At 44.6% G+C, this 15011-nt stretch overlaps 1 protein-coding gene across 1 annotated transcript in view; it reads left to right on the forward strand.

Moving 5' to 3' along the window:
- Positions 1-15011, forward strand: part of TRIM25 (tripartite motif containing 25) — a 63413-nt gene that overhangs the window by 45509 nt on the left and 2893 nt on the right. The window lies entirely within an intron of this gene.

Genomic DNA, 15011 nt, shown 5'->3' on the forward strand with positions numbered 1-15011 from the left:
GCTGAGAAAGCACCTTCACTCAGATTGGGTTAGGGTAACAGTAAGTAGTTTTACTTTTTGGCCATCTGTATGCCTTGATAAGAGCAGAAATGCAAGGAACACAGGCTCAACAGCAGGCCTGTAAAAGTTGTGAAATTGTTCAATGTGTCAATATTCTAAGCAGCAAAAGAGCCCTCCAAAATATCCTTTTTTCCGAACCACATGAGCTTTCTGAATTCACGTAAAAATCAGTGGAAAATTCAGCATGTGTCCGTGTCGTTAGGGTAGTGGTTACCGAACCTTTCCAAAATGAGTGGAATCTCTTTCTTGTCATTTTTTTTGAAAAGAAGAATTTTACCTATTGAAGTCTTATCTGACCCGCAGGGGCGGCACTGACTGAAGTGAGCTTGCAGGCGCCGCTCTGTCTACTCCACAGGCCCCTGGAGCGCTGCTTGTCCTCTGAGAGCCCGCAGCGTGCATGGTCCACAACCAAAGAATCTGAGGCAGGCAGTTTCATGTCATAGAGTTGAGCTAAGCACGTCAATTGGGGTAGGCCAGAAGCATTTTTTCAGTGCAGTTGCTTGAGAACAGGTTGGTGGGGAAGAGGGCATTTAGTATATTGAAGAAAACACAGTTTTGAGCACATCCAACTAATTCCTTTTTCTGCATTTTGTCCACCTGGAGAAAGTGCTGGGTAAACTGTGGTAGACCTGGGACTTTAAAATTTCAGTGTGAATCAGAAGCCTCTCAGGTGCTTAGAAATGAAGCCAAAGATGCCTGTGGCCCACTCATTCATGAAGGCAGGGGCTGCTGGCTCATGTGTTGAAACTTTGGGTGTGCTCCTAGTTGGTTGTGAGGTCCAGAGAACCTGCAGAGCACACTCTGAGAAACTGGGGATAGGTCTTAAAGGGAAAATGTGAGATGGGCCGGGGCACACTTTCCAAAGGAGACCCCAAACAACAGTTCGGTCTCCTTGCTGAGAAAGCACCTTCACTCAGATTGGGATAGGGTAACAGTAAGTAGTTTTACTTTTTGGCCATCTGTATGCCTTGATAAGAGCAGAAATGCAAGGAACACAGGCTCAACAGCAGGCGTGTAAAAGTTGTGAAATTGACCAGTGTCCATATTCCAAGCAGCAAAAGAGCCCTCCAAAATATCCTTTTTCCGAACCACATGAGCTTTCTGAATTCACGTAAAAATCAGTGGAAAATTCAGCATGTGTCCGTGTCGTTAGGGTAGTGGTTACCGAACCTTTCCAAAATGAGTGGAATCTCTTTCTTGTCATTTTTTTTGAAAAGAAGAATTTTACCTATTGAAGTCTTATCTGACCCGCAGGGGCGGCACTGACTGAAGTGAGCTTGCAGGCGCCGCTCTGTCTACTCCACAGGCCCCTGGAGCGCTGCTTGTCCTCTGAGAGCCCGCAGCGTGCATGGTCCACAACCAAAGAATCTGAGGCAGGCAGTTTCATGTCATAGAGTTGAGCTAAGCACGTCAATTGGGGGTAGGCCAGAAGCATTTTTTCAGTGCAGTTGCTTGAGAACAGGTTGGTGGGGAAGAGGGCATTTAGTATATTGAAGAAAACACAGTTTTGAGCACATCCAACTAATTCCTTTTTCTGCATTTTGTCCATCTGTAGCAAGTGCTGGGTAAACAGTGGTAGACCAGGGCCTTTAAAATTTCAGTGTGAATCAGAAGCCTCTGAGATGCTTAGAAATGAAGCCAAAGATGCCTGTGGCCCACTCATTCATGAAGGCAGGGGCTGCTGGCTCATGTGTTGAAACTTTGGGTGTGCTCCTAGTTGGTTGTGAGGTCCAGACAACCTGCAGAGCACACTCTGAGAAACTGGGGATAGGTCTTAAAGGGAAAATGTGAGATGGGCCGGGGCACACTTTCCAAAGGAGACCCCAAACAACAGTTCGGTCTCCTTGCTGAGAAAGCACCTTCACTCAGATTGGGATAGGGTAACAGTAAGTAGTTTTACTTTTTGGCCATCTGTATGCCTTGATAAGAGCAGAAATGCAAGGAACACAGGCTCAACAGCAGGCCTGTAAAAGTTGTGAAATTGACCAGTGTCCATATTCCAAGCAGCAAAAGAGCCCTCCAAAATATTCTTATCAAAGCACATGAGCTTTCTGAATTCACGTAAAAATCAGTGAAAAATTCAGCATGTGTCCGTGTCGTTAGGGTAGTGGTTACCGAACCTTTCCAAAATGAGTGGAATCTCTTTCTTGTCATTTTTTTTGAAAAGAAGAATTTTACCTATTGAAGTCTTATCTGACCCGCAGGGGCGGCACTGACTGAAGTGAGCTTGCAGGCGCCGCTCTGTCTACTCCACAGGCCCCTGGAGCGCTGCTTGTCCTCTGAGAGCCACGCAGCGTGCATGGTCCACAACCAAAGAATCTGAGGCAGGCAGTTTCATGTCATAGAGTTGAGCTAAGCACGTCAATTGGGGGTAGGCCAGAAGCATTTTTTCAGTGCAGTTGCTTGAGAACAGGTTGGTGGGGGAAGAGGGCATTTAGTATATTGAAGAAAACACAGTTTTGGGCACATCCAACTAATTCCTTTTTTCTGCATTTTGTCCATCTGTAGCAAGTGCTGGGTAAAAAGTGGTAGACCAGGGCCTTTATAAAATTTCAGTGTGAATCGGAAGCCTCTGAGATGCTTAGAAATGAAGCCAAAGATGCCTGTGGCCCACTCATTCATGAAGGCAGGGGCTGCTGGCTCATGTGTTGAAACTTTGGGTGTGCTCCTAGTTGGTTGTGAGGTCCAGACAACCTGCAGAGCACACTCTGAGAAACTGGGGATAGGTCTTAAAGGGAAAATGTGAGATGGGCCGGGGCACACTTTCCAAAGGAGACCCCAAACAACAGTTCGGTCTCCTTGCTGAGAAAGCACCTTCACTCAGATTGGGTTAGGGTAACAGTAAGTAGTTTTACTTTTTGGCCATCTGTATGCCTTGATAAGAGTAGAAATGCAAGGAACACAGGCTCAACAGCAGGCCTGTAAAAGTTGTGAAATTGACCAGTGTCCATATTCCAAGGAGCAAAAGAGCCCTCCAAAATATTCTTATCAAAGCACATGAACTTTCTGAATTCACGTAAAAATCAGTGGAAAATTCAGCATGTGTCCGTGTCGTTAGGGTAGTGGTTACCGAACCTTTCCAAAATGAGTGGAATCTCTTTCTTGTCATTTTTTTTGAAAAGAAGAATTTTACCTATTGAAGTCTTATCTGACCCGCAGGGGCGGCACTGACTGAAGTGAGCTTGCAGGCGCCGCTCTGTCTACTCCACAGGCCCCTGGAGCGCTGCTTGTCCTCTGAGAGCCCGCAGCGTGCATGGTCCACAACCAAAGAATCTGAGGCAGGCAGTTTCATGTCATAGAGTTGAGCTAAGCACGTCAATTGGGGGTAGGCCAGAAGCATTTTTTCAGTGCAGTTGCTTGAGAACAGGTTGGTGGGGAAGAGGGCATTTAGTATATTGAAGAAAACACAGTTTTGAGCACATCCAACTAATTCCTTTTTCTGCATTTTGTCCACCTGGAGAAAGTGCTGGGTAAACTGTGGTAGACCTGGGACTTTAAAATTTCAGTGTGAATCAGAAGCCTCTCAGGTGCTTAGAAATGAAGCCAAAGATGCCTCTGGCCCACTCATTCATGAAGGCAGGGGCTGCTGGCTCATGTGTTGAAACTTTGGGTGTGCTCCTAGTTGGTTGTGAGGTCCAGACAACCTGCAGAGCACACTCTGAGAAACTGGGGATAGGTCTTAAAGGGAAAATGTGAGATGGGCCGGGGCACACTTTCCAAAGGAGACCCCAAACAACAGTTCGGTCTCCTTGCTGAGAAAGCACCTTCACTCAGATTGGGTTAGGGTAACAGTAAGTAGTTTTACTTTTTGGCCATCTGTATGCCTTGATAAGAGCAGAAATGCAAGGAACACAGGCTCAACAGAAGGCCTGTAAAAGTTGTGAAATTGACCAGTGTCCTTATTCCAAGGAGCAAAAGAGCCCTCCAAAATATTCTTATCAAAGCACATGAGCTTTCTGAATTCACGTAAAAATCAGTGGAAAATTCAGCATGTGTCCGTGTCGTTAGGGTAGTGGTTACCGAACCTTTCCAAAATGAGTGGAATCTCTTTCTTGTCATTTTTTTTGAAAAGAAGAATTTTACCTATTGAAGTCTTATCTGACCCGCAGGGGCGGCACTGACTGAAGTGAGCTTGCAGGCGCCGCTCTGTCTACTCCACAGGCCCCTGGAGCACTGCTTGTCCTCTGAGAGCCCGCAGCGTGCATGGTCCACAACCAAAGAATCTGAGGCAGGCAGTTTCATGTCATAGAGTTGAGCTAAGCACGTCAATTGGGGTAGGCCAGAAGCATTTTTTCTGTGCAGTTGCTTGAGAACAGGTTGGTGGGGGAAGAGGGCATTTAGTATATTGAAGAAAACACAGTTTTGGGCACATCCAACTAATTCCTTTTTTCTGCATTTTGTCCACCTGGAGAAAGTGCCGGGTAAACTGTGGTAGACCTGGGACTTTAAAATTTCAGTGTGAATCAGAAGCCTCTCAGGTGCTTAGAAATGAAGCCAAAGATGCCTGTGGCCCACTCATTCATGAAGGCAGGGGCTGCTGGCTCATGTGTTGAAACTTTGGGTGTGCTCCTAGTTGGTTGTGAGGTCCAGAGAACCTGCAGAGCACACTCTGAGAAACTGGGGATAGGTCTTAAAGGGAAAATGTGAGATGGGCCGGGGCACACTTTCCAAAGGAGACCCCCAAACAACAGTTCGGTCTCCTTGCTGAGAAAGCACCTTCACTCAGATTGGGATAGGGTAACAGTAAGTAGTTTTACTTTTTGGCCATCTGTATGCCTTGATAAGAGCAGAAATGCAAGGAACACAGGCTCAACAGCAGGCGTGTAAAAGTTGTGAAATTGACCAGTGTCCATATTCCAAGCAGCAAAAAGAGCCCTCCAAAATATCCTTTTTTCCGAACCACATGAGCTTTCTGAATTCACGTAAAAATCAGTGGAAAATTCAGCATGTGTCCGTGTCGTTAGGGTAGTGGTTACCGAACCTTTCCAAAATGAGTGGAATCTCTTTCTTGTCATTTTTTTTTGAAAAGAAGAATTTTACCTATTGAAGTCTTATCTGACCCGCAGGGGCGGCACTGACTGAAGTGAGCTTGCAGGCGCCGCTCTGTCTACTCCACAGGCCCCTGGAGCGCTGCTTGTCCTCCGAGAGCCCGCAGCGTGCATGGTCCACAACCAAAGAATCTGAGGCAGGCAGTTTCATGTCATAGAGTTGAGCTAAGCACGTCAATTGGGGGTAGGCCAGAAGCATTTTTTCAGTGCAGTTGCTTGAGAACAGGTTGGTGGGGAAGAGGGCATTTAGTATATTGAAGAAAACACAGTTTTGAGCACATCCAACTAATTCCTTTTTCTGCATTTTGTCCATCTGTAGCAAGTGCTGGGTAAACAGTGGTAGACCAGGGCCTTTAAAATTTCAGTGTGAATCAGAAGCCTCTGAGATGCTTAGAAATGAAGCCAAAGATGCCTCTGGCCCACTCATTCATGAAGGCAGGGGCTGCTGGCTCATGTGTTGAAACTGTGGGTGTGCTCCTAGTTGGTTGTGAGGTCCAGACAACCTGCAGAGCACACTCTGAGAAAACTGGGGATAGGTCTTAAAGGGAAAATGTGAGATGGGCGGGGCACACTTTCCAAAGGAGACCCCAAACAACAGTTCGGTCTCCTTGCTGAGAAAGCACCTTCACTCAGATTGGGTTAGGGTAACAGTAAGTAGTTTTACTTTTTGGCCATCTGTATGCCTTGATAAGAGCAGAAATGCAAGGAACACAGGCTCAACAGCAGGCGTGTAAAAGTTGTGAAATTGACCAGTGTCCATATTCCAAGCAGCAAAAGAGCCCTCCAAAATATCCTTTTTTCCGAACCACATGAGCTTTCTGAATTCACGTAAAAATCAGTGGAAAATTCAGCATGTGTCCGTGTCGTTAGGGTAGTGGTTACCGAACCTTTCCAAAATGAGTGGAATCTCTTTCTTGTCATTTTTTTTGAAAAGAAGAATTTTACCTATTGAAGTCTTATCTGACCCGCAGGGGCGGCACTGACTGAAGTGAGCTTGCAGGCGCCGCTCTGTCTACTCCACAGGCCCCTGGAGCGCTGCTTGTCCTCTGAGAGCCCGCAGCGTGCATGGTCCACAACCAAAGAATCTGAGGCAGGCAGTTTCATGTCATAGAGTTGAGCTAAGCACGTCAATTGGGGGTAGGCCAGAAGCATTTTTTCAGTGCAGTTGCTTGAGAACAGGTTGGTGGGGGAAGAGGGCATTTAGTATATTGAAGAAAACACAGTTTTGAGCACATCCAACTAATTCCTTTTTTCTGCATTTTGTCCACCTGGAGAAAGTGCTGGGTAAACTGTGGTAGACCTGGGACTTTAAAATTTCAGTGTGAATCAGAAGCCTCTCAGGTGCTTAGAAATGAAGCCAAAGATGCCTCTGGCCCACTCATTCATGAAGGCAGGGGCTGCTGGCTCATGTGTTGAAACTTTGGGTGTGCTCCTAGTTGGTTGTGAGGTCCAGACAACCTGCAGAGCACACTCTGAGAAACTGGGGATAGGTCTTAAAGGGAAAATGTGAGATGGGCCGGGGCACACTTTCCAAAGGAGACCCCAAACAACAGTTCGGTCTCCTTGCTGAGAAAGCACCTTCACTCAGATTGGGTTAGGGTAACAGTAAGTAGTTTTACTTTTTGGCCATCTGTATGCCTTGATAAGAGCAGAAATGCAAGGAACACAGGCTCAACAGAAGGCCTGTAAAAGTTGTGAAATTGACCAGTGTCCTTATTCCAAGGAGCAAAAGAGCCCTCCAAAATATTCTTATCAAAGCACATGAGCTTTCTGAATTCACGTAAAAATCAGTGGAAAATTCAGCATGTGTCCGTGTCGTTAGGGTAGTGGTTACCGAACCTTTCCAAAATGAGTGGAATCTCTTTCTTGTCATTTTTTTTGAAAAGAAGAATTTTACCTATTGAAGTCTTATCTGACCCGCAGAAGCGGCACTGACTGAAGTGAGCTTGCAGGCGCCGCTCTGTCTACTCCACAGGCCCCTGGAGCACTGCTTGTCCTCTGAGAGCCCGCAGCGTGCATGGTCCACAACCAAAGAATCTGAGGCAGGCAGTTTCATGTCATAGAGTTGAGCTAAGCACGTCAATTGGGGTAGGCCAGAAGCATTTTTTCTGTGCAGTTGCTTGAGAACAGGTTGGTGGGGAAGAGGGCATTTAGTATATTGAAGAAAACACAGTTTTGGGCACATCCAACTAATTCCTTTTTCTGCATTTTGTCCACCTGGAGAAAGTGCCGGGTAAACTGTGGTAGACCTGGGACTTTAAAATTTCAGTGTGAATCAGAAGCCTCTCAGGTGCTTAGAAATGAAGCCAAAGATGCCTGTGGCCCACTCATTCATGAAGGCAGGGGCTGCTGGCTCATGTGTTGAAACTTTGGGTGTGCTCCTAGTTGGTTGTGAGGTCCAGACAACCTGCAGAGCACACTCTGAGAAACTGGGGATAGGTCTTAAAGGGAAAATGTGAGATGGGCCGGGGCACACTTTCCAAAGGAGACCCCAAACAACAGTTCGGTCTCCTTGCTGAGAAAGCACCTTCACTCAGATTGGGATAGGGTAACAGTAAGTAGTTTTACTTTTTGGCCATCTGTATGCCTTGATAAGAGCAGAAATGCAAGGAACACAGGCTCAACAGCAGGCGTGTAAAAGTTGTGAAATTGACCAGTGTCCATATTCCAAGCAGCAAAAGAGCCCTCCAAAATATCCTTTTTTCCGAACCACATGAGCTTTCTGAATTCACGTAAAAATCAGTGGAAAATTCAGCATGTGTCCGTGTCGTTAGGGTAGTGGTTACCGAACCTTTCCAAAATGAGTGGAATCTCTTTCTTGTCATTTTTTTTGAAAAGAAGAATTTTACCTATTGAAGTCTTATCTGACCCGCAGGGGCGGCACTGACTGAAGTGAGCTTGCAGGCGCCGCTCTGTCTACTCCACAGGCCCCTGGAGCGCTGCTTGTCCTCCGAGAGCCCGCAGCGTGCATGGTCCACAACCAAAGAATCTGAGGCAGGCAGTTTCATGTCATAGAGTTGAGCTAAGCACGTCAATTGGGGGTAGGCCAGAAGCATTTTTTTCAGTGCAGTTGCTTGAGAACAGGTTGGTGGGGGAAGAGGGCATTTAGTATATTGAAGAAAACACAGTTTTGGGCACATCCAACTAATTCCTTTTTTCTGCATTTTGTCCATCTGTAGCAAGTGCTGGGTAAACAGTGGTAGACCAGGGCCTTTAAAATTTCAGTGTGAATCAGAAGCCTCTGAGATGCTTAGAAATGAAGCCAAAGATGCCTGTGGCCCACTCATTCATGAAGGCAGGGGCTGCTGGCTCATGTGTTGAAACTTTGGGTGTGCTCCTAGTTGGTTGTGAGGTCCAGACAACCTGCAGAGCACACTCTGAGAAACTGGGGATAGGTCTTAAAGGGAAAATGTGAGATGGGCAGGGGCACACTTTCCAAAGGAGACCCCCAAACAACAGTTCGGTCTCCTTGCTGAGAAAGCACCTTCACTCAGATTGGGTTAGGGTAACAGTAAGTAGTTTTACTTTTTTGGCCATCTGTATGCCTTGATAAGAGCAGAAATGCAAGGAACACAGGCTCAACAGCAGGCCTGTAAAAGTTGTGAAATTGACCAGTGTCCATATTCCAAGCAGCAAAAGAGCCCTCCAAAATATCCTTTTTTCCGAACCACATGAGCTTTCTGAATTCACGTAAAAATCAGTGGAAAATTCAGCATGTGTCCGTGTCGTTAGGGTAGTGGTTACCGAACCTTTCCAAAATGAGTGGAATCTCTTTCTTGTCATTTTTTTTGAAAAGAAGAATTTTACCTATTGAAGTCTTATCTGACCCGCAGGGGCGGCACTGACTGAAGTGAGCTTGCAGGCGCCGCTCTGTCTACTCCACAGGCCCCTGGAGCGCTGCTTGTCCTCCGAGAGCCTGCAGCGTGCATGGTCCACAACCAAAGAATCTGAGGCAGGCAGTTTCATGTCATAGAGTTGAGCTAAGCACGTCAATTGGGGTAGGCCAGAAGCATATTTTCAGTGCAGTTGCTTGAGAACAGGTTGGTGGGGAAGAGGGCATTTAGTATATTGAAGAAAACACAGTTTTGAGCACATCCAACTAATTCCTTTTTCTGCATTTTGTCCACCTGGAGAAAGTGCTGGGTAAACTGTGGTAGACCTGGGACTTTAAAATTTCAGTGTGAATCAGAAGCCTCTGAGATGCTTAGAAATGAAGCCAAAGATGCCTCTGGCCCACTCATTCATGAAGGCAGGGGCTGCTGGCTCATGTGTTGAAACTGTGGGTGTGCTCCTAGTTGGTTGTGAGGTCCAGACAACCTGCAGAGCACACTCTGAGAAACTGGGGATAGGTCTTAAAGGGAAAATGTGAGATGGGCCGGGGCACACTTTCCAAAGGAGACCCCAAACAACAGTTCGGTCTCCTTGCTGAGAAAGCACCTTCACTCAGATTGGGTTAGGGTAACAGTAAGTAGTTTTACTTTTTGGCCATCTGTATGCCTTGATAAGAGCAGAAATGCAAGGAACACAGGCTCAACAGCAGGCCTGTAAAAGTTGTGAAATTGTTCAATGTGTCAATATTCTAAGCAGCAAAAAACCTCCAAAATATCCTTTTTTCTGAACCACATGAGCTTTCTGAATTCACGTAAAAATCAGTGGAAAATTCAGCATGTGTCCGTGTCGTTAGGGTAGTGGTTACCGAACCTTTCCAAAATGAGTGGAATCTCTTTCTTGTCATTTCTTTTGAAAAGAAGAATTTTACCTATTGAAGTCTTATCTGACCCGCAGGCCCGGCACTGACTGAAGTGAGCTTGCAGGCGCCGCTCTGTCTACTCCACAGGCCCCTGGAGCGCTGCTTGTCCTCTGAGAGCCCGCAGCGTGCATGGTCCACAACCAAAGAATCTGAGGCAGGCAGTTTCATGTCATAGAGTTGAGCTAAGCACGTCAATTGGGGTAGGCCAGAAGCATTTTTTCAGTGCAGTTGCTTGAGAACAGGTTGGTGGGGGAAGAGGGCATTTAGTATATTGAAGAAAACACAGTTTTGGGCACATCCAACTAATTCCTTTTTTCTGCATTTTGTCCATCTGTAGCAAGTGCTGGGTAAACAGTGGTAGACCAGGGCCTTTAAAATTTCAGTGTGAATCGGAAGCCTCTGAGATGCTTAGAAATGAAGCCAAAGATGCCTGTGGCCCACTCATTCATGAAGGCAGGGGCTGCTGGCTCATGTGTTGAAACTGTGGGTGTGCTCCTAGTTGGTTGTGAGGTCCAGACAACCTGCAGAGCACACTCTGAGAAACTGGGGATAGGTCTTAAAGGGAAAATGTGAGATGGGCCGGGGCACACTTTCCAAAGGAGACCCCCAAACAACAGTTCGGTCTCCTTGCTGAGAAAGCACCTTCACTCAGATTGGGTTAGGGTAACAGTAAGTAGTTTTACTTTTTGGCCATCTGTATGCCTTGATAAGAGCAGAAATGCAAGGAACACAGGCTCAACAGCAGGCCTGTAAAAGTTGTGAAATTGTTCAATGTGTCAATATTCTAAGGAGCAAAAAACCTCCAAAATATCCTTTTTTCCGAACCACATGAGCTTTCTGAATTCACGTAAAAATCAGTGGAAAATTCAGCATGTGTCCGTGTCGTTAGGGTAGTGGTGTCCGAACCTTTCCAAAATGAGTGGAATCTCTTTCTTGTCATTTTTTTTTGAAAAGAAGAATTTTACCTATTGAAGTCTTATCTGACCCGCAGGGGCGGCACTGACTGAAGTGAGCTTGCAGGCGCCGCTCTGTCTACTCCACAGGCCCCTGGAGCGCTGCTTGTCCTCTGAGAGCCCGCAGCGTGCATGGTCCACAACCAAAGAATCTGAGGCAGGCAGTTTCATGTCATAGAGTTGAGCTAAGCACGTCAATTGGGGTAGGCCAGAAGCATTTTTTCAGTGCAGTTGCTTGAGAACAGGTTGGTGGGGAAGAGGGCATTTAGTATATTGAAGAAAACACAGTTTTGGGCACATCCAACTAATTCCTTTTTCTGCATTTTGTCCATCTGTAGCAAGTGCTGGGTAAAAAGTGGTAGACCAGGGCCTTTAAAATTTCAGTGTGAATCGGAAGCCTCTGAGATGCTTAGAAATGAAGCCAAAGATGCCTGTGGCCCACTCATTCATGAAGGCAGGGGCTGCTGGCTCATGTGTTGAAACTGTGGGTGTGCTCCTAGTTGGTTGTGAGGTCCAGACAACCTGCAGAGCACACTCTGAGAAACTGGGGATAGGTCTTAAAGGGAAAATGTGAGATGGGCCGGGGCACACTTTCCAAAGGAGACCCCAAACAACAGTTCGGTCTCCTTGCTGAGAAAGCACCTTCACTCAGATTGGGTTAGGGTAACAGTAAGTAGTTTTACTTTTTTGGCCATCTGTATGCCTTGATAAGAGCAGAAATGCAAGGAACACAGGCTCAACAGCAGGTCTGTAAAAGTTGTGAAATTGTTCAATGTGTCAATATTCTAAGGAGCAAAAAGACCTCCAAAATATCCTTTTTTCCGAACCACATGAGCTTTCTGAATTCACGTAAAAATCAGTGGAAAATTCAGCATGTGTCCGTGTCGTTAGGGTAGTGGTGTCCGAACCTTTCCAAAATGAGTGGAATCTCTTTCTTGTCATTTTTTTTGAAAAGAAGAATTTTACCTATTGAAGTCTTATCTGACCCGCAGGGGCGGCACTGACTGAAGTGAGCTTGCAGGCGCCGCTCTGTCTACTCCACAGGCCCCTGGAGCGCTGCTTGTCCTCTGAGAGCCCGCAGCGTGCATGGTCCACAACCAAAGAATCTGAGGCAGGCAGTTTCATGTCATAGAGTTGAGCTAAGCACGTCAATTGGGGTAGGCCAGAAGCATTTTTTCAGTGCAGTTGCTTGAGAACAGGTTGGTGGGGAAGAGGGCATTTAGTATATTGAAGAAAACACAGTTTTGGGCACATCCAACTAATTCCTTTTTCTGCATTTTGTCCATCTGTAGCAAGTGCTGGGTAAAAAGTGGTAGACCAGGGCCTTTAAAATTTCAGTGTGAATCGGAAGCCTCTGAGATGCTTAGAAATGAAGCCAAAGATGCCTGTGGCCCACTCATTCATGAAGGCAGGGGCTGCTGGCTCATGTGTTGAAACTGTGGGTGTGCTCCTAGTTGGTTGTGAGGTCCAGACAACCTGCAGAGCACACTCTGAGAAACTGGGGATAGGTCTTAAAGGGAAAATGTGAGATGGGCGGGGCACACTTTCCAAAGGAGACCCCAAACAACAGTTCGGTCTCCTTGCTGAGAAAGCACCTTCACTCAGATTGGGTTAGGGTAACAGTAAGTAGTTTTACTTTTTGGCCATCTGTATGCCTTGATAAGAGCAGAAATGCAAGGAACACAGGCTCAACAGCAGGTCTGTAAAAGTTGTGAAATTGTTCAATGTGTCAATATTCTAAGGAGCAAAAGACCTCCAAAATATCCTTTTTTCCGAACCACATGAGCTTTCTGAATTCACGTAAAAATCAGTGGAAAATTCAGCATGTGTCCGTGTCATTAGGGTAGTGGTTACCGAACCTTTCCAAAATGAGTGGAATCTCTTTTTTGTCATTTTTTTTGAAAAGAAGAATTTTACCTATTGAAGTCTTATCTGACCCGCAGGGGCGGCACTGACTGAAGTGAGCTTGCAGGCGCCGCTCTGTCTACTCCACAGGCCCCTGGAGCGCTGCTTGTCCTCTGAGAGCCCGCAGCGTGCATGGTCCACAACCAAAGAATCTGAAGCAGGCAGTTTCATGTCATAGAGTTGAGCTAAGCACGTCAATTTGGGTAGGCCAGAAGTATTTTTTCAGTGCAGTTGCTTGAGAACAGGTTGGTGGGGAAGAGGGCATTTAGTATATTGAAGAAAGCTCAGTTTTGCGCATATCCCACTAATAATAGTTTTCTGCATTATGTCAATGTGGAGAAAGTCCTGGGTAAACAGTGGCAGACCTGGGTTGTTAAAATATCAGTGTGTCCCTAAAAAATTAGATGTACCTCAATTTTTTATCAATAAAGCTGGAGATGCCTGTGGTCCAACTCCACCCTGAATCATGAAATCCAAGGTTGTTGGCTCTGGTGTTCAGATTTTCGGCGTGGTTGTAGTTGATTCTGATGTGGCAGACAGCCTGTAGATTGGGCTCGAGAAACAGTAGATAGTCAATTAAAGGGAAAAGGTGAGACAGGCAGGTATACACTTTTCAAAAGTAAACTCTAAGCAACCTGTTTGGTCTCGTTGCTGAGGTAACACCTTCATTCATATGTGGATAGAGTAACTATATATTTTCTTATTAAATTTTCAGTTTTTTCAATTAAATATACGTACATCTCATTGTCCTCAATTAGGTGGAATGAAAACAATCCTGAATATGAAATGTTCATCTTGGTTCCAAAGTATCACTTGAAGGAAACCACACAGAACTGTCATCCATTCCAGTGAATTTTTTAGCTCAACAATATAAATTATGCATTTTGATCCCCATAAATCTGTAAGTTAACATAACCTTCAAGGTTTTCAGTTAGTGCCAATTTAAAATTCCATAAAATCAGTAAATATAGTTTTAGTTTCATTAAATATAGTTTTACGTCACATTAGAAATGGAAACTATGTGTGTTTGTATGTATGTGTGTGTGTGTGTTTAAATGCTGGTGGTATTAATTTTTACAGTGCAAAAAGTACTTTATAATTTTAGAGTCACTATATTTTATAACTCTAAGTAGGCAAACAGATTTCAAAAAGGGAAGATTAATCATGTATCTGAGAGAGCTAAAAAAAGTAGATAAAGAATTTAGAGTCTAAAATTGTTACAGATATGGGCTCTATTAAGTCTTCACAGGTAATTGTTGCCGAGAATCTAAAACACACCTAAGGTGGTCTGGTCGCAACTGTAAACCGGCTTTTGTGCACTTGTGTTTGTAGAAGGTGATACCTGTAACAATTCTGACCACGAATTAAAGAATAAAACTCACTATACTCAAAACATAATCAACCCACAGAAGAAAATCTACAAAACTCTCCCATCACCGCAATACGTTTGAACAAGGCGAAAACAGGTCTGCTCACAAAAATCTTTGTGAGACAATGTGTCTTTTAAAACAGAAGTCAGTCTGATTTCTATTAAACATAAGAAAACACGTAATTTATCACCATTAAATACTTATATAAGGGATCCTAAGAGCTGCTATGGACCGGTATTTTGGCCACTAAGTTTACTGGGAGTTGGGATGTCCAAGAGGGGGACAGTGGGAGACGAAAGAGCTCAACACAGGCGTGGAGCTATGCTTTACTTCAGATATTTCTTCCTGAGGATATAGAAGCTATTATTTGAAAAACTCAAGACAATTTCAAGTGGATCAGGAAACTCTTGTGGCAAATTAGCTTTTGGAAAGTGAAGAATCCCCAGTAACATAAACAATTGCTACCCTAATATACAACTTGTGAATTGTAATCAGATAAAACAAAACACATGCCTATACGTGTATTTGAAATGCTGGGTAAATGTGCCAAAAAAGTGAATTTTGCTAAAATAAGATGTTTTATAATTACGGTGGTATGAAATAACTTTCCTAAATAAATATTAATTCTGAATGAGTGAATAAGGGAACAGAAAAACTTCATGACAAGTCAGGGAAAAAACCTCACTGATTATGAAAACTGAAAAACCAATTTGTTTAAATCAGTGACGGCTGTATATAAACCTGTTTTTAAATCCAGTGTAACAGTATGATTAGAATATAGTTTTAACAATTTAAAAAAACGTATATAGTTATTTTGATTATTTTAATTCTGATATCCCAAAGTAACGCTGTACTTTGATTGTATAATTAGCACTAAGAATTATCTAATAGATAAAATATAGTCTAAAGCAAAGTGAACTTGACA

The sequence above is a fragment of the Phyllostomus hastatus genome, unplaced genomic scaffold (assembly GCF_019186645.2).
Source record: "Phyllostomus hastatus isolate PE091 unplaced genomic scaffold, TTU_PhHast_1.1 phas_contig_210, whole genome shotgun sequence".
NCBI lineage: Eukaryota > Metazoa > Chordata > Mammalia > Chiroptera > Phyllostomidae > Phyllostomus > Phyllostomus hastatus.